Here is an 18,322-nt window from a genome sequence, read left to right as displayed (position 1 = left end):
GTGAACAGCCTCCATATTCTTCATTCTGAAGGAAATACCAGTCAGGATTCTTCATTAATGCCCTCAGGTTCATCCTATCCTGATTAAAGTAGGCTGAAGCAGAAACTAGGGTTCACTCAAGAGATCCAAGACCCTGGCCATTTCTCCCCCTTCCTTCTCACTCCAGATTTTGTATGGGGTCATCAAATTCACAAGTGCCCCCAGTTATATGTGTGTGTTTTGGAAAACAGACAAATTACTGTAGTCACTTTAAGAAATCCATTTCAAGTAGAGTATGGGTATATGGTTTTTATGTTTTATTGTACCTGTAACACATTTAAAATCTACCATTAAATACCAAACATAAGTATGTGCCAGTCTTATGTCTATAGGTTTTTAAAAGGTCACAATAAGTGAATGAGTGACTTAAAAATGTAACATAGTAAACGATAATTGTAGAATCTAGGCAGTGGGAAAACTCCAGGTAAAGGCTATATATATTTTGTACCCTCTATCACTAAGAAAGAGGAGCAGTGCCTCTGGGGTTTGCAGGGGGCATGTACACAACTGCTGGGAAGACCCCTTTGATGCCTTGCTTGATTAAGTCAAAATGCTGCCAATTTTGAGTGTTGTTAGAATAACGGAGTTCTCTGTGTCAGATCCAGGTTTCGCTGCAAGCTTGCCTGCTTCTTGGTTCTTCCCACCCTGCAGATCTTTGGGCAATAGTTATCCATGGTGAATAAGGAAGCTGTGTGTAGTTCACATAGCAAAACCTCTGGAGCTCCAGAGGAGGACTTGCTGCCTAGGCAAAGAACAACTTGCAATTTAAAAGTCAGCTTCAACAGGAGGAAGAGGAAGTAACTGCAAATGTGAAGTACTTCCAAACACTGGAGGGGCAGGAGCAGCAGGAGGGATGGGGTCCAGTGTCCAATGGGGTGTCTCCCTGACAATGACACAGGAGCAGCGATTTCTTTCCATAGAAACAGGAGAGGAAGCAGAAAGCCTGGGATCAGGTGGAGAGAGTCTGACTGATTTGGTTGTTGGACAATGAGGATTTTCCTGATGATTCTTTCTATTTTTGTCAGTTGAGACAGGTTCTTCAGCTGAGAGTAAGGGTAGGAAAGGGAGCACAGGTAGTCTGAAAAGACAGGATGACATGAGATAAGGCCTCTTTCAGAGGCTGGGAAAGGAAGCATCACAGGAAATTTCCTCCCAGGCAGTACTTCACACCCAGCTGAAATTTGTGTTCACAAATTCTCTCTGAATGATTGTTTGTTTTGATAAAAAATAAAATTCAACTGGGCAGTGAATAAAGCGTTGACTTCTAATGCTGAGGTCACCGGTTTGAAACCCTTGGGCTTGCCTGGTCAAGGCACATACTACGAGTTGATGCTTCCCGCTTCTCATCTCCTCATCTCTCTCTTTCCCTCTCTCTCTCTTTCTCTCTCTCTCTTTTTTTTTTTAATTTTTATTTATTTATTTATTTTTTACAGAGACAGAGAATGAGTCAGAGAGAGGGATAGACAGGGACAGACAGACAGGAACGGAGAGAGATGAGAAGCATCAATCATTAGTTTTTTTTTTCATTGCGCATTGCAACACCTTACTTGTTCATTGATTGCTTTCTCATATGTACCTTGACCGTGGGCCTTCAGCAGACCGAGTAACCCCTTGCTGGAGCCAGCGACCTTGGGTTCAAGCTGGTGAGGTTTTCCTCAAACCAGATGAGCCCCACTCAAGCTGGTGACCTCGGAGTCTTGAACCCGGGTCTTCTGCATCCCAGTCCGACACTCTATCCACTGCGCCACCACCTCATCAGGCTCTCTCTCTCTTCATTGTTAGATAACAGATGTATCTGCTATCTAACAATCAACTAAAAACAAAAATATAACTGAGTACATTTTGTTTTTGTGACAGAGACAGAAAGACAGATAGTGCTATATCTGGACAGTGAGGAAACAAATGTTTTGCCACACAATTAAGTAGCCAAATTAAGGAGTCTTTATTTTAAAGCCAGTGACCACACAGGAACTATAGTTACCAAATCATGTGGCCCAGACGAACTCAGGGGTTTGCTTTTAAAGGCAAAAGAGAAGCGAGGGCAGGGGGGTGAACACCTAGCCAACACAGTTTTACAGAAGTGAAACAGGCTTTTGGTTATCAGTGGAACAATCTAGGGAGAGAGTGCTCAGGGAAGCATTTTACAAAAAGGAAAAGAATGTGCTTGGTTATCTTGGCCTTTTCCAGAGGTTGTTAAAGCATTCTGAGGGCTTTTCTGGAATCTAGATATCAGGGAACATTTATGGCCTTTACAGAACTAACATTATAGCTTTAAACAATTCTTTTCATTTACTCATCTGTAAATCTTGCAAAACCCATTCTATGGTCAGGAATATGGTATTTCTACATTTCAACAGGAATGGAGAGAGATGAGAAGTATAAATTCTTTGTAGCAGCACCTTCCTTAGTTGTTCATTGATTGCTTTCCCATATGTGCATTGATGTGAGGGGCGCTAAAGCAGAGCAAATGACCCCTTGCTCAAGCCAGCGACCTTGGGCTTCAAGCCAGCATCCATGGGATCATGTCTATGATCCCAAGTGCAAGCCAACAACCCCATGCCCAAGCTGGTGGCCCACGCTCAAGCCCTCAAGTCGCCGGCAAAAGTGTTTTGAACCTGGGTCCTCTGTGTCCTAGTCTGACGTTCCATCCACTGTGCCACCACGTGCTCAGGCTCAGCTGAATACATTGTAAATATCTTATTGGCTATATTTTATGATTCATGAATTGGGCAGCATTCCATTTAGTAAATAGAAAAGAGCTCTGAGGAGCTGCATGAAATGAAAGGCTTTTATAGGCAAAAGGGAGTGAACAAAGAAGTAATACAATTGGCAAAAAAGTGACTGATTATGGCAATGTCACCTTCTTTTAGAGAACAGCAGGGTTCTATCAAGCAGATTACCTTATTAGTGCTGACTAGGTAATTCCAGATGGACTAGTATAAAATTCCAATCCTGGGAGAGGCTGAAACTGATTGGTAATGGGGGGGTTTAGTATAAGTGACTCCATTTTGGATCTGCTGTCTTGTTTTTAACAGACTTTTCCCCCAAAAAAACACTCAGCTTCTTGGTGTAAGCAGAGAGTAGAAAACAGCAGGGTTTAATGAGGGCTGGATTGTCACTTGGAAAGAGTGAGAAAGGATAATTGATTACAATGAAAGGGCTTAGATCAAAGCTAAGTAAGGAGAGGAGGGAGGAACTGAGTGGGGTAATCAGGAAGTGGATGAGCCAGCTGATTGAAGGACACCAGTCAAGTAGTTGCTGTAGTGGGAGCCTTCAAGTGGGTCACTTGGCACCCCAAGAGTTTCTGTAAGAGTGTAGGAGGTTCCAAGCTGAGGTTGGAATGTGACATGGTTACTAGGGATATCAGGATCATGAATACAACCCTAGGAATGGGTGGTAAAGACAACGGAGTAAAAGATCAATCTATTATTTTTGGGGCCTTATTCTAGTTCCTTCTCTGAACATTGGTCTCCAATGTTTAACTGTTTTTTGTTTTGTTTTTGTTTTTTTCATTGACAATAGCAGTAGAATAGGCAGTTCTCAGAGGACACAGAGTCAAGGTTTATGAAGGAGCAGTGAACTCTCAAAGGTTAGCACTGGCAGGTAGAGAGTCATAAGGCGTGTTAAATAGATTCTTAGAATTCAAACAGGAGAGATAAGACAAGGGTTCCAGGGCTCTGGGGAAAATTAAAGGTGTAATCCCCTTGTGGCAAGGAAGGCTGAAGAAAATAAAGGTGACAGAAAATGGAATAGTGTTGAGTGCTTTTACTCACAGTGAAATAAACTGCTCAATAGTGGGAAAGAGGAATTGAATTAAGCAATTTTACTCTAATTCTCAGGGTGACAAGTCAAGGGCATATAGCCCTGTTTGTTCTTTTATTTACTCCCTCAACTCTCTGTAGGGGAATGTTTTCCTGTTAAATGAATCAAGTTATAATGGATATGCACAATAGCCTGAAGAAGAAAACAAGTTAGAACAACACAGAGGAGACTATAGGGAAGATTCTTTCTCTCAGCACAAGGTTTACTTCAAGTCACTGAGTTACAGAAAATGGTAAACATGTAAGATTAAAAATAGCATTAAATTCTGGTGCAGAGTGTAAAGGCCAATCTTTTATCAAATCCTGGATTAAAAATTGTACAGTTTACCCAGTAGATATAAAAAGTTCTTAGATAAATCTAGGCCCTGCAGGGTTGACTCAGTGCTACAACTTTGACCTGGTATGTGGAAGTCCTGGGTTTGATCCCTGGTCAGGGCACACAGGAGAAGCACATGGTTACTTCTTCTCCCTTCCCCAAACCCCTTCTATCTCTCTCTCTCTTCCATTCCAGCAGCTATGGCTCGATTGATTTGAGTGCCCTTAGCCCAGCACTGAGGATGGCTTCCCCTCAGGCACTAAAAATAGATTGGTTGCTAGCATGGCCCCAGATGGGCAGAGCATCAGCACCACATGGGTTGCTGAGTGGATCCTTGCTGAGGCACATGAGGGAGTTTGTCTCGCTATATCCCCTCCTCTCACTTAAAAAATAAAAATAAAAAAGAAATACAGGTTCAAATTCAGATTTTAGGCAAAAAAGAAGTTAATTTATCCTGATCAACTGCTTTAACATATATTTTGTTAGACAACTTTATAATCCCATTGCTAAATTTACCAATATACTTTCCCCAGAGCACAAACCTAGATAATTTCTTGATAGGGTGTTTTCTTATTACTAGTCATCACATTTGTAGATCACTGTTTTCTGAAACTTCTGAATAGTGTGGAAATTATACCTAGAAATTAACTTTTTTGCCTATCTGATCCTCTTTCCATTGACTCATTCAACATAGTCTCATCAACAGGGCATTAGGTTTACACTGCCCGGTCAATGAAAATATACTATTTTTAAAAAGAATCTATCAAGTAAAGTTTTGATTATCTCCCCAAATACTATTCAAATGTTATTCCTTACCCCATTATTATTATTATTGCTGAGAAAGAGTGAAGGTACCAAAATAGCTCAGTGGTTAAAGCATTAGATTTAAAACTTAGTTGGTTTCATTTTCTTGTGGGTTTGAACCCCATATGTGGTATAAGGCTATTCAGGTTTTCCAAGCAGGAAACAGAGAAAGATTGAGAGAGAGGGACAGGAAGGGAGAAAAAGGGTGAGAAGCATCAACTCATAATTGCTTTCAGTTCCATTGTGCAATGAGTTCTCGTATTGCCTTGACTGTTATGTGCCAGTGTCCCCTTGCTCAAGCTAGCAACCTTGGGTTTTCATACCAGCAACCATTTTGGGATCAAGTTGGTGAGTTTTGGGATCATGTGGATGATTCTCCTGCTCAAGCCAGCTACTCCATGCTGACAAGCCCTCTCTCAGAGCCAGCAACCTCGGGAATTTGAACTGGCGACCTCGGGATTCCAGGTTGATGCTTTTATCCACTGCGCCACTACTGGTCAGGCTTGCTGCCCCCCCCCTTTTTTAAAGATTTTATTTATTCACTTTAGAAAGAAGAGAGAGAGATAGAGAGAGAAAATGGGGGGGGGGGTAGGAGCAGGAAGCATCAACTCCCACATGTGCCTTAGCCAGGCAAGCCCAAGGTTTTGAACTGATTTGCTGCCCTATTATTAAGAAAATCATTTGCCTGACCACGTGGTGGCGAAGTGGATAGAGCATGGGACTGGGAGGCGGAAGACAAGGATTCGAAACCTCGAGATCGCCAGCTTGAGCGTGGGCTCATCTGGTTTGAGCAAGGCTCACCAGCTTGAGACCAAGGTCGCAGGCTCAAGCAGGGGGTCACTTAGTCTGCTGTAGCCCCCCACCCCCTGTCAGGGCACTTTTGAGAAATCAATCAATGAACTACTAAGGAACCGCAATAAAGAGTTGGTGTTTCTCATCTCTTTTCCTTCCTGTCTGTCTGTCCCTATCTGTCCCTCTCTCCTCTGACTCTGTCTCTACCACAAAAAAAAAAAAAAAAAAAAAAGAAAATTATTGAAATATTATACCTTAAGCATTTACACTACCAAAAATCTTACAATGAAAAAGCTGAACAAAGAAGGAAAGATATAAGCTTGTACTACCCTTAGCATTAGGTGTAGTAAGAAAATAAGGAGACGTTTTAAATAAACATGCCACAAAGTAAACAAGGGGGGGGGGGCACTGTACACATTAGAGTTAAGGTTCTCCTATCCTATGAGGAAACTTCTGGGACCCACTGGGGCTTGAAAAACTGGTTCTCAACTGAGGTTGAAGATGGACCAGAAGACAAAGTAGAGGCCTGGATAACTAGGATTTCCAGAACAATATGTAATGGGGGGGCCTTTTTTCCCCGGTGTCTTCCAATTTAATTTAATTTTTGTTAATAAATCTATTAATATAATAATGATAATAGTTGATGTTTTATTTATTTATATTTTTGGTGGGCCATTCCTTTATTTTTAATTTATTTTTTAACATGAAATGTATTGTGCTTACATAGATTCTAGTGTCCCCCGAATACATCCACCTCTCCTCTGTTTCCCAGTACATCCCCCTTGTCCCCCTCCCAATAACACCCTCCCCTTTTCCCTCCAGGATTTGCTTTTCTGCTCTCATCCCATCCTATCATCCTATCATCCCCTTGCCCTCTGCACCAGTTTGCATTCCCACCAGCAGTGCAGAAGGGTTCCCTTTTCTCCACATCCTCGCCAGCACTTATTCTGTGATTTGTTGATGAGCGCCATTCTGACTGGTGGGAGGTAATATCTCATTGTGGTTTTAATTTGCATTTCTCTAATGATTAGTGATGTTGCATTTCTCTAATGATTAGTGATCTGTCTATTGGCCATCTGCATGTCCTCTTTGAAGAAGTGTCTATTCATTTCTTTTGCCCATTTTTTGATTGGATTGTGTATCTTCCTGGTGTTAAGTTTTACAAATTCTTTATAAATTTGGTTATTAACCCCTTATCAGACATATTGTCCAGTATGTTCTCCCATTGTGTGGTTAGCCTTTTTATTCTGTTCATATTGCCTTTAGCTGTGCAAAAGCCTTTTAGTTTGATATAGTCCCATTTGTTTATCCTGTCTTTTATTTCCCTTGTCTGTGGAGTTCAATCAGCAAATATATTACTGCGAGAGATGTCAGAGAGCTTACTGCCTATGTTTTCCTCTAGGATGCTTATGGTTTCACGACTTACATTCAAGTCTTTTATCCATTTTGAGTTTATTTTTGTGCATGGTGTAAGTTGGTGATCTAGTTTCATTTTTTTGCAGGTAGCTGTCCAATTTTCCCAACACTATTTGTTAAAGAGACTATCCTTACTCCATTAATTGCTATTCCCACCCTTGTCAAATATCTATTGTTCATAAAGGTGCAGGTTTATTTCTGGGTTCTTTGTTCTGTTCCATTGATCTATATGCCTGTTCTTATGCCAGTACCAAGCTGTTTTGAGTTCAATCGCTTTGTAGTATAACTTGACATCTGGAAGTGTGATACCCCGACTTCATTCTTCATTTTCAAAATTGCTGAGGCTATTTGTGTTCTTTTTTATTCCATATGAATTTTTGGAATATTTCTTCTATATCTTTAAAGTATGTCATTGGTATTTGAATAGGAATTGCACTGAATTTATAAATTGCTTTGGGTAATATTAACATTTTAATAATGTTTATTCTTCCTAATTTTTTATTTCTCCTTCAATTTTAAATGATAGTCTTGCTGGATAAAGAAGTCTTGGTTGTAGGTTCTTGTTCTGCATTACTTTGAATATTTCTTGCCATTCCCTTCTGGCCTCAAGTTTTTCTGTTGAAAATTTGGATGTCATCCTTATAAGGGTTCCTTTGTAGGTGATTGACTGTTTTTCTCTTACAGCTTTTAGTATTCTTTCTTTATCTCTTAGCTTTGTTATTTTGATTATGATATGTATTACTATGGGTCTCTTTGGGTTCTTTTTAAATGGGGTTCTCTTTGCTTCTTGAACCTGGGTGACTCTTTCCTGCATCAATTTAGAAAATTTTTCAGCTATAATTTCTTCAAACAAGTTCTCTATTCTTTGTTCTTTCTATTCTCCTTCAGGAACTCTTTTTTTTTCCTTCAGGAACTCTTATTATGCATATATTGTTTCTTTTCATGTTGTCACAGAGCTCTCTTAGAGTTTCCTCAGACGTTTTATCCTCTTTTCTTTTTTCTGTTCTGCTTCCATGCTTTTGCTTATCTTGTCCTCTAAGTCGCCGATTCAGTCCTCTCTTTCATCCAGCCTGCTTTGATTTCCTTCTAGTATAGTCTTCATTTCTGATATTGTGTTTGTCATTTCTGTCTGGTTCTTTATTATGAAATCTGTATGGCCAGTATCCACAGCTACCATAACAGCCGCCTGGCCCATGCAGGTTCACATTGGATTCGGACAAATGGCAATGAAACAATGGAGCCAAGAACTGATGGGCCATCATCTTTAATCCTAGCTTGCACCAAGCAAGCAAGTAAAAACACACACTGGGCTCCAATACCCACTCATTCAGTGCTCACAAAGCCACTGACTATCCAAGTTTCCTAGAATAAAAGGTTTCTAGCTCACTAGACTTATTCACCTCTGTTCCCCAACTCTTTCCTTCTCCCAGCACAAACTCTGCACAAACTGGCTTCTCACTCAGCACTCCACCATGTTGACTGTTTGTCCTGACCTCCTCCACGTGGCCTTTTTCTGATTTCCTCTCTCTGCTCTCTCCTCTAATACTAATCTCAGGAACCAAGAGAGAGAGCAAGCTCCTGGTCTGCCCCACTTTATAGTGCAGAAATAAAAACCTTTAACTCAATATACAAAATAGAGAAGTCTCTAATACAAATTCACTTATCTGAGGCATAATCGGATTTCTCATGAGAGTGCACCACCCTACATCACAAAGGTTGGGAAAGTCTTAGTCCTAAAACCGAGCCCCAGGCTACAAAGATCCTGCCTGCACACAGCCAGCCCCCAAAACACATTAATGCAATCATGCCCATCCCAAGCAATCACCTGGGCAATGGGCTTCCATGTGGGCAGCACCATTTTAACAAAGTGAGCAAAATATATTTTATCTGCCCAACAATTTCCGTGTCCTTTTTGATGCTTACAATTTCTTTATTGAGGTGTTCATTAAGTCCATCCATTGTAGCTTTGAGATCCTTAAGCATCCTAACAATCTTTATTTTATAGTCTGTATCTGGTAATTTGATTTCTTTCATTTCATCCAGGACTTTTTCTGAGGATTTGTCTTGTTAAAGCATAGGACTATGTTTCTCTGTCTTCCCCCTGTTCTTTGTCTGGCTTGCAGCTTTTTTCCAGGTGTGGTCTCCTTACTAGTAAAGCCACTTTGAAGTCTTGATTTATTTGTTTTCTTTTCAATTTACTTATCTCAGTGGTAGGTTTGTTTACTGATCTCAGCAGGGGGCTTAATTGAAACTGTATCCAGGAATGCAGTGGGTGTAACCTCTGAGAATCTGAAGGCCAGTTCTGCCAGCTGCTTTCTGGGGGCAGGGTGCTTTCTCAGCTTCAGTAGGAGGAAGTATATCTCAGATCTCCTTGGAGACCTGAATTACTGCCCCTCCACCCACTTTCTGCTTTCAGCTGTGTCTTTTGCATTGATTGGAGCTGGAGAGCTTTCTGGAGGTGGGTCACCTGGAACCACTTTAGGCTTGTGCTGTGTGGAGGGATCAACCTCTCCCCCAGCTATGGCTGCCTCTGCACTGGATGAGTCAGCTTCTCAGGTCATCCCAGGCATTCCTCTGCCCATGACCGTCTGTCTCACTCTCCCCACTTCCCTTTTGGAAGACAAGCCAGTTCTCTCAGCCTTCCTTTCCCCCAGTGCCTCAGGCAAGTGGCTGTGAGTGATATTGTCTGCTCTGTCCCTTTTAGGCACCCCCACCACTTCCCACTTACAGAACTTTGCTCTTCTCCCCTCTCAATGCTTTCTGTCTGTCTCCTTCAGTCCCTAGACTTCTATGCTGGATCTCTGGTTCTGAGACTGAGGGCCCCCGTCGCTCAGGGTCTATCTGCTTGTAATGAGAGCCCTTCTGGGCTCAGTGTGGCTTCTTCTTTACTCCTTTGTTTTTGAGAGCTGTTCTTTTAGTTCAAAGTTGGTTTTTCACACTGACTATTCCTGAATTAATTTGTAATCCAGTTTAGTGGTATGAGCTGGGAGTCTGTGCATCTGCCTACTCTGCTGCCATCTCTCACTTTAAATATTAATTCCCAAAGACCTAGTTCAACATTAACTGAAATTATTTTTTGTTCAGTAATTTCAAATAATGTTAAAGGAAAGCATAGAGTTTTTAAATTTTTTTTTTAAATTTAATTGTCCTTGCCCTGGCTGGATAGTGCTGTGGATCTCAGAAGTCTCAGGTTTGATACCAGGGCAGGGCACATACGAGTAACAACCAATGAGTGCACAGCTAAAAAATGGAACAATTAAGTGGACCAATGAGTTGATGCTTCTCTCTCTCTCTCTCTCTCTCTCTCAAATCAATGGAAAATTTAAAAGACACAAAAAAACTAGTTGTCCCCAATCTGGAAATAAAAAAGCCTAGAAACAAATATTGAGTTTTTGACTTAAGCCTAAAGACTCATAAATGCAGGGTCAGAAAACTCAGGCCAATCTGACTTCAAATGCCAAATGCTTTTCACTTAAACATGCCAGACACATCCTGCCTCATGGCCTTTGCATTTGTCCATGTTTTGACTTGCAGTGTAATACATATTTCTTTCTATGAACCCTGAAATAAAATATTTTAAAGATAGTACATTATTATATCAAGCTGTCTCCACTTCTTTATTCTCTCAAACCTTAGGTTTATTAAACCCAGAAACAGAAATAAGTTTATTATACAGTTATATAAGAAAATTAATTTTTTAATAAAGTATAGTCTTTCAAATTAGATAACTTTGTCTTTCTATATGCTTTCATAGCTCATAGGTACATTGTGTCTGTATTTGGTTATTACACATCTTAAAGCTTAGGCAAAAATAAATTGTTGGAATGGTATTTTCCTTAGTCTTTAAGAAGAGATGGAGTTTAGTTCGTAAGCTGAGCTTGTAGCTGTGAGAGAACTTAAGATATAAATGTTCAACAGGAAGTTGGACAAAAAGTATAACATTCAGGAGAAAGATCAAGGCCAGAGCAGTACATCTAGTAGATCCATGAGCCACTCTGCTACAGACTGAATATGTGTGTGCTCCTATATTCACATATTGAGAGCTAGTCCCCAGTGTGGTGGCACTTGGAGTTGGGGCTTTTGAATGGTGATTAGGTCATGAGAGAAGTTTCCTAAATGGGATTAGTGACTTTCCAACATAGTTCCCTCATCCTTTCTGCCATGTGAGAACCAAGAGAAGACAGCTAACTATGAACCAAGAAGCCGGTTCTCACCAGGTGCAGAATCTGCTGGCTTTTGCTCTTAGACTTCCCACTACAGAACTGTGAGAAATACATTTCTGTTGTTTATAAGCCACCCTGTCTATGGTTTCTGTTATAGCAGCCTGAACAGACTGAAGACACAATTACAGAGAGGCGGAAATTGAAGTTCTAGGCTTAGATTAAATGTCTAGATGAAAGAATGTTTGACAGATTCTTCAGATTTCAGATCAATATCAGCTACACTGGCCACCCTAAATAAAGAAGACTCCCTCCCATCTCCCTGTTATTCTCTGTCAAAGCACCCCTTTGACTCTTTTATAAAAAATTTTAATGGAAAATTTTTAATTATATATTTATATGGGTTATTACTTTATTTCTACTTTCTTACTTGCTAGTATATGAATCACAAGGGTAGTAAGTAGTTTAATTTAAAATTGTAACATAATAATGATTGCAAACTCATTGAAGTGTTTTGTATATATTAATAGATTTACCCTCATAGCAATCCTATAAATTAGATTCTATTTTTATCTGTATTTTATAGGTGAGAAAAATGAGGTACAGAGGGATTAACTAACTTGTTCAAGGTCATGAAGCTAGTAACAATAGAGTCAGAATTCAAACCCTGAAAATTTGGCTCCAAAATCAATGCTCTTAACCTCTGCTACCATATCACACTGTCCCTCTAAACCCAAAACCCATTACTATCATTTGCATAAGGGTGATGCATAGTAGTTTTCAATCATGTTATCCTGTTTAAAATGTATCAATACTTCTGATCTCCAACTAGATAATATCATATTCTAGTCTTTCACATAGCCTTAGAAGACTTGGCCTCAGTTCACCTCCTCTGTCGAATCTCCCATCTTTCTCCCTTGCAATCTTACACAGTTCCCAGAATATGCTGTGTCATACTCATCTTGTCCTTGTACACCCAGCACCATTGGCTATGGGTTCTATCCTTTCTCTTCCTGTGCATTAAAGTGATGAACTCCTACTTAGGTTTGCCTATGAAGCATTCCCTAGCCTGCATAGGAAGAACTGACTGATACTTTCTTTGAGACTTACTGACCCTCTCCTTATTCTTTATAGCTCTTTTCATATTTTTCAGCATTCATCATGTTGCATAGGTATTTCACCCACTAGACTCTTTGCTTCTTCTAAGTATTAACATTTCCACACCTACTGCTTTGTGATGCAACTGGAATATGCAGATTCTAATAATACTTGCTGAATTTAGTTGAAATGTAGGCAAAAGAGAATTTGGTGAAGGAGGTGAAAATAGAGGAGTCTTTACAAAGAGAAGTATGTGGCCCTGGCTTGTGGCTCAGTGGATAGAGTGTCAGCAGGACTATGGATGTCCTAGGTTCAATTTCCAGTTAGGGCACACAGAAGAAGCAACAAGCTGCTTCTCTTCCCTTCCCTCTCCCACTCTCTCTCCCTCTTCTCTGCAGCCAGTGGAATTGAGCATGGCCTGGGGCACTGAGGTTAGCTCATTTGGTCCAAGTGCATCAGCCTCAGGCGCTAAAAAAAATAGCTCAGTACTCAGAGCATAGGCCCCAGATAGGGTTGTCGGATGGGAGTCTGCCTCAGTATCTCCCTTCCTCTCACCTAAATAAAAGCAAAAAAGAAAAAAGGAGACGTATATGCTTCGTACAGAAAAGATTCTCAAAAATAGTAGTTGCATTGATTTGAAACAGCCTTGTACAACACCCCCCCAAAAATAACTAAAACATTTGGATAAATAAAGTTTGGCTAATCGTCAATAGATTCATGGGGCAGTACAATAAACGAGATTAGCTTCCTTTAAATATCTCAGAAACAACAAAGTCTTGGGTTCAATTTAAAGTTAACTAAAATAGGCCTGACCTGTGGTGGCGCAGTGGGTAAAAGCACTGACCTGGAACACTGAGGTTGCCGGTTCAAAACCCCAGGCTTGCCTGGTCAAGGCACATATGGGAGTTGATGCTTTCTGCTCCTCCTCCCCTTCTCTCTCTCTGTCTCCTCTCTCTAAAATGAATAAATAAAATCTAAAAAAATAATAATAAAGTTAACTAAAATATTAATAGTGGCTTTCAAAACTTACTTCCTGAGACTCTTGGTCACATATACACAGTTTACTATGTACCAAGCTCTATTAACCCTTTGAGTAGTGAGTTTTTTCATGCTCCCTGACACCCAGGAGTGACTTTTTTTTTTTTTAACAAAAAAATGACATTAGTTCCAGTTCCAGTTTTTTTTGTTTTTTTTCTTTTTCTTTTTTTTTTGTATTTTTTAGTTACAGTTTTATTAACTTAAAGTTATGTTTGTTTGATAACCAACTTATAGAAACAAGAACATTCATTTGCCTTTTTTTGATGTTGCCTTACACATTTTTAAAAGAAATTGACTGTACTCGGGATGGTCAGGAGGCACGAGGATGAACATTCATACAACTCAAAGGGTTAAGAACATGTTATATATATTATTTCATTTAATCTTTACAATAATCACAAAAGGACAGACACTAAAATTATTTTTCCTCTTACAGACAAGGAAACTAAAATGAAATAATTATATAATTTGCCCAAGGTCACAGATAATAAGTTGAGCAAAGGTTCAACTTCAGGCAGTCTGGCTCTGATCCATCCTCTTGGCCCTTTGTTGCCTCTCAAGTAACTAATACAAACAGGTGCACACACAGAACAAACACCCCCACACACTCCTCCACCCCATTTATCTGTATGAAACTGACATAAAAGTTCCACCAGTGATACTTACCCAGAACAATGCCCTCCGGTATTTTCTACATATTATACATTTTTGAATTCTGGTATGACCTTCTAAATTTCTTTCACAACAAAAGGGATTCCTTGACCCACTAATAGAAAATAAGGAAGTTTCAGGGTTTTTTTAAACCCCAGATTGGAATATCAATACACTTTCTTTCCCAATTAGGCAGTTCCTTCAGTCGGCTTAGTTGTTGATGAAGCAAGTAATCTTGATAGTGAATGGATTTAAAGGAGTTTAATAATCTTAGACAAAATAGAATGTACTATTTGAAAATGAAGACACTTCCTATGTGGACCAACACAATGTTTTTTCCTAGTTAGATTTAGGAAGTGCCCCTCCCCAATGCCCTTGCCAGTCTGTTAGAATCCTATCCACCCTAAAGACACAACTCAAATCCAACCCTCCAGCAAGCCATTCCTAACCACCAAAATAAATCCACTATACTCCATAGCATTTTTTTTTCCCAGTTTCTATTCAAATACTATTTTGTTTTCCCAGGGTAATGTATTGTTCTGTGCTCTCTCATAAATTGTAGGATCCTAAGGAGATAGACATGTCTTTTTCTCTATGTCACATGCTATATAAAGTCTTGCTCATCGACATACTGAATATAAAACGGTGGTCTCAAAAGATTATAATGGAGCTAAAATTCTTATCACCTAGTGACATCACAACTGTCTTTTTTTAAAAAAAATTATCGTGGTAAAATATACATAAAATTTCCTCATAGCTATACTAAACATTGGAGCACAACATATTACTCACATGTTTGTGGTGATGCTGGTGCAAACACACTTTGCTGCCTGCTGTATAAAGGTATAACACACCCAATTATGCACAGTACATAATACTTGATAATGATAGCAAGTGACTATGTTACCAGGTTATGTAGTTACTATTCTATACTTTTTATTGTTATTTTAGTGTGTATTCTTTCTATTTATTTAAAAATAAATTAGCTGTATCAGTATGCTGTGTTTCTCTGGCAGCAGCCTCATACACCTCATGTTTACAGTCTCTTCATTACATCATTTCTGTTGTGCTTGATTTCAACTCATGTTGTTTTGTACAGTCACCTGCTATAGAGGCTGGTAGCCTAGGAGCAATAGTGTGCCATGTAGCCTTGGTATGCCATCTAAGTCTGTGTAAATGCATTCTACGATGTTCACAGAATGGTGAAATTGCCTGACAATGTTGTTAAGTGGCTTCATATCCCTCATGGTGCCTTGCACACAGAATGTGTGATAACATTTGTTCAATTGAATTAACTAGAATTTTTTTTCAAATTATAAAAAAATATTTATTTAGAAAGTTACAGAGGTAATAGAAGTGAGGCAGCTGGAAGCTGTATGGGTCTAGAAAACAAGTAGTTACAGAATCAAAATAGGGGCTTGTGGCACTTAGGAGAGATAGAGAGAGAGGCAAAGGTAACCAGCCGGGGGGGGAGGGTGAGTAGTCACCATGCTCCAAAGAGGGAGAGCGTGCCTGAATTAAATAAAACTGATAGTAATCCCTGAATGCTACTTCGTTAAGAATAATAAAGACACTAAAAAGAGTTTCTTTTCTTTAGCGAGAGAAACAGAGAGACTGAGACAGACAGGAACAGATAGACAAGAAGGGAAATGAGAAATTGTTCATTGATTGCTTTCTCATATGTGCTTCACTGAAGCCAGTGACCACTTGCTCAAGCAAGTGACCTTGGCCTTCAAGCCAGCGACCTTCAGGCTCAAGCCAGCGACCATGGGGTCACTCACATCTATGATCCCACGCTCAAGCCATTAACCCCACATTCAAGCTGGTGAGCCTGAGCTCAAGGCAGTGATGTTGGGGTCTCAAACCTGTGTCCTTGGTGTCCCAAGCTGACGCTGTATCTACTGTGCAACCACCGGGTCAGGCTAAAAGACTTTCTTGAGGGAATAAAGAAAAGGAAGAACTTCCTTCAGCCTTTCCACAGTACAATAATGGCATTTTCTCCGGTGCTTTTGTTCTGGGAAAGGACCAATTGCTTTTCTTTTCCTTTTCTTTCTTTTCTCTTCTTTTTATGGATAAGTTCTTGTTTTTATGTTTAAATCAGAAAATAATCTAAATATTCAATTAAGAAGTTACATAAAATTATTTTTTTCAATAAATGAATTACTAAATTTAAAAATGAGCTTATTACCTGAAATTTCTAAGTTGATTTTCACCTACTTTCAAGAATAACAGTTTGTGCATTTTACATTGCAGTGCAGTTTGTAATAAAGACAGTTACTTCATTTACCAAAGCCTGCAAAATGAGAAAATGAGGAATTAAGCAGATTATTGGAGAAAATAACAGTGGAGAGCTTAACTGAATCTTTATTTAATCCTAAATAAAGAAAACGGGAGCATTTGAATTTAGGTCCCTAATCACAATCTCAGAACAGTTTTAAGAAAAATAAGGGGCCCGGCACAGAATAACTTTGTCAGAACAACTTTTTTGCAGCATTGATTACTTCCAGATTTTTCTCTTAGATGAGAGTGTCTAAAGCCGTTCTTTAACATAATGTTTTTCAAAATTCATATACTACTCATCCTGGCCTAATCCCTCAGTTGGTTGGAGCATCATCCCAAAGTGCAGAGGTTGCCAGTTCATTCCCTGGTCAGGGCCCATACAAGAGCAGATCGATGATCCTGTCTCTATTTCCCTTCCTCTCTCCCCCAAAATCAAGACAATAAACATCTTTTAAAAATTCATATAGTACTTACACTATATCATGCATTGTTCTAAATGATTTAAAATGCTAACTCTTGTAATCCTCTTGAGAATTCTACAAAGTAGTTACTAAAATTTTATAGATAAGAAAACTGAGGCACAAAGATTTTAAATGACTTGTCCAAATTCAGACATCTACAGCAGTGATTTTTAACCTTTCTCATCTCATGGCACACATGAACTAATAACTAAAATTCTGTGGCACACCACAAAAATATATTTTTTGTCGATCTAACAAAATAAAACAGGCATAATTTTTATTTATTCACACCATACAGCTGTATGGTGTTGTATTGGCTGTACATTGTTGTATTGGCTGTTGTCATTTTTTTACTTGACAATCTAAGCAAAAAGAGATCAGTGCCCTAAATAGTCAGGTATTGCGTGTTTTAAAAATTCTTGCACCACACAGGTTACAATTGCTGATCTAGAGAATAATGGAGCTAGAATTCTTACCTGACTTCAGAGTTTTTGCTCTAGCACTATGTTGCCTCAGGCTTCAGAAAGACCCGTGATGAATAATTTCGAGATGACAGCGAAATTTCTCTTGTCTAGTTCACCCCACACAGTTTATTTGTACTATCATCCTGAGTAAGGCCACTATTGTTAATCACAAGAATGTAAATGCTATTTGTTGACTCTCAGATTTCACAATCAACAGGTAGACCTAGCACAGAAAATGTTACAGTTACAAAATAGGAAATAAATATTATCAGCCCTGACATGGTGAAAGTAAATTTGCAGGAAATCTTACCCTTTGCAATAATATGGATTGACATGGAGAGCTTAATGCTAAGTGAAATCAGCCAGTCAGAGAAAGACAAGTACCATATGATTTCACTCATATGTGGGACCTAATGAACAAAATAAACAAGCAAAATATCATATAAACAGACTCATAGGGAGCAAGCTGACAACTGTCAGAGGAAGGGGAGTTGGGGGGCTGGGTGAAAAGGGTGAAGAGATTAAGCAAAGAAAAAACAAAACTCATAGGCAGACAGCAGTAAAGGGGAAAGGGGCGTGGGCGGAAGTAGAAGAGGGGAAAGGGGGTATAGATGGTGATGGAAGGAGACTTGAGTTGGGTGGTGAACGCAATACAATATACAGATGATGGATTATAGAATTGTGCACCTATACTTATATAATTCTTATATTAACCAATGTCACCCCAATAAATTCAATAAAAAAGTAAATGTACAGATAATAGAAGCTGGGAAGTAGAAATGGACAGCTGAGGAGAAGAGAAGTGTATACCCGCCTCTTTCAAAATTGGAAGGCAAACGTTTTAGCAGGTAGTTGCTGGAATAAGATATAAAAAGTTTCAAATATAACCATATAAAAGTAATAGAGATAATGACATAATTATATTGGGAATGTATATACATGGGTAGGACAGAGTTAGGGGAGGAGTGAGCTACATCCTCAA

At 39.3% G+C, this 18,322-nt stretch overlaps 1 long non-coding RNA gene across 4 annotated transcripts; it reads right to left on the bottom strand.

The window, feature by feature from the left end:
• Positions 1-356: 356 nt before the first annotated feature.
• LOC136405579 (uncharacterized) lies at positions 357-17,469 on the bottom strand. 4 transcript variants are annotated; one of them, XR_010751542.1, is made up of 4 exons: positions 17,353-17,469; positions 16,324-16,428; positions 13,291-13,420; positions 357-1,117 (listed from the first exon to the last, which is right to left on the bottom strand). It is a non-coding gene; the product is annotated as an uncharacterized lncRNA (long non-coding RNA). The 4 variants fall into 4 exon arrangements; XR_010751544.1 differs by having other exon boundaries at positions 13,291-13,400; XR_010751543.1 differs by lacking the exon at positions 357-1,117 and adding an exon at positions 12,963-13,001.
• Positions 17,470-18,322: the final 853 nt, after the last annotated feature.

Source organism: Saccopteryx leptura, chromosome 5 (genome assembly GCF_036850995.1).
Source record: "Saccopteryx leptura isolate mSacLep1 chromosome 5, mSacLep1_pri_phased_curated, whole genome shotgun sequence".
Taxonomy (NCBI): domain Eukaryota; kingdom Metazoa; phylum Chordata; class Mammalia; order Chiroptera; family Emballonuridae; genus Saccopteryx; species Saccopteryx leptura.
This window is presented reverse-complemented; position numbering and strand designations above follow the sequence as displayed.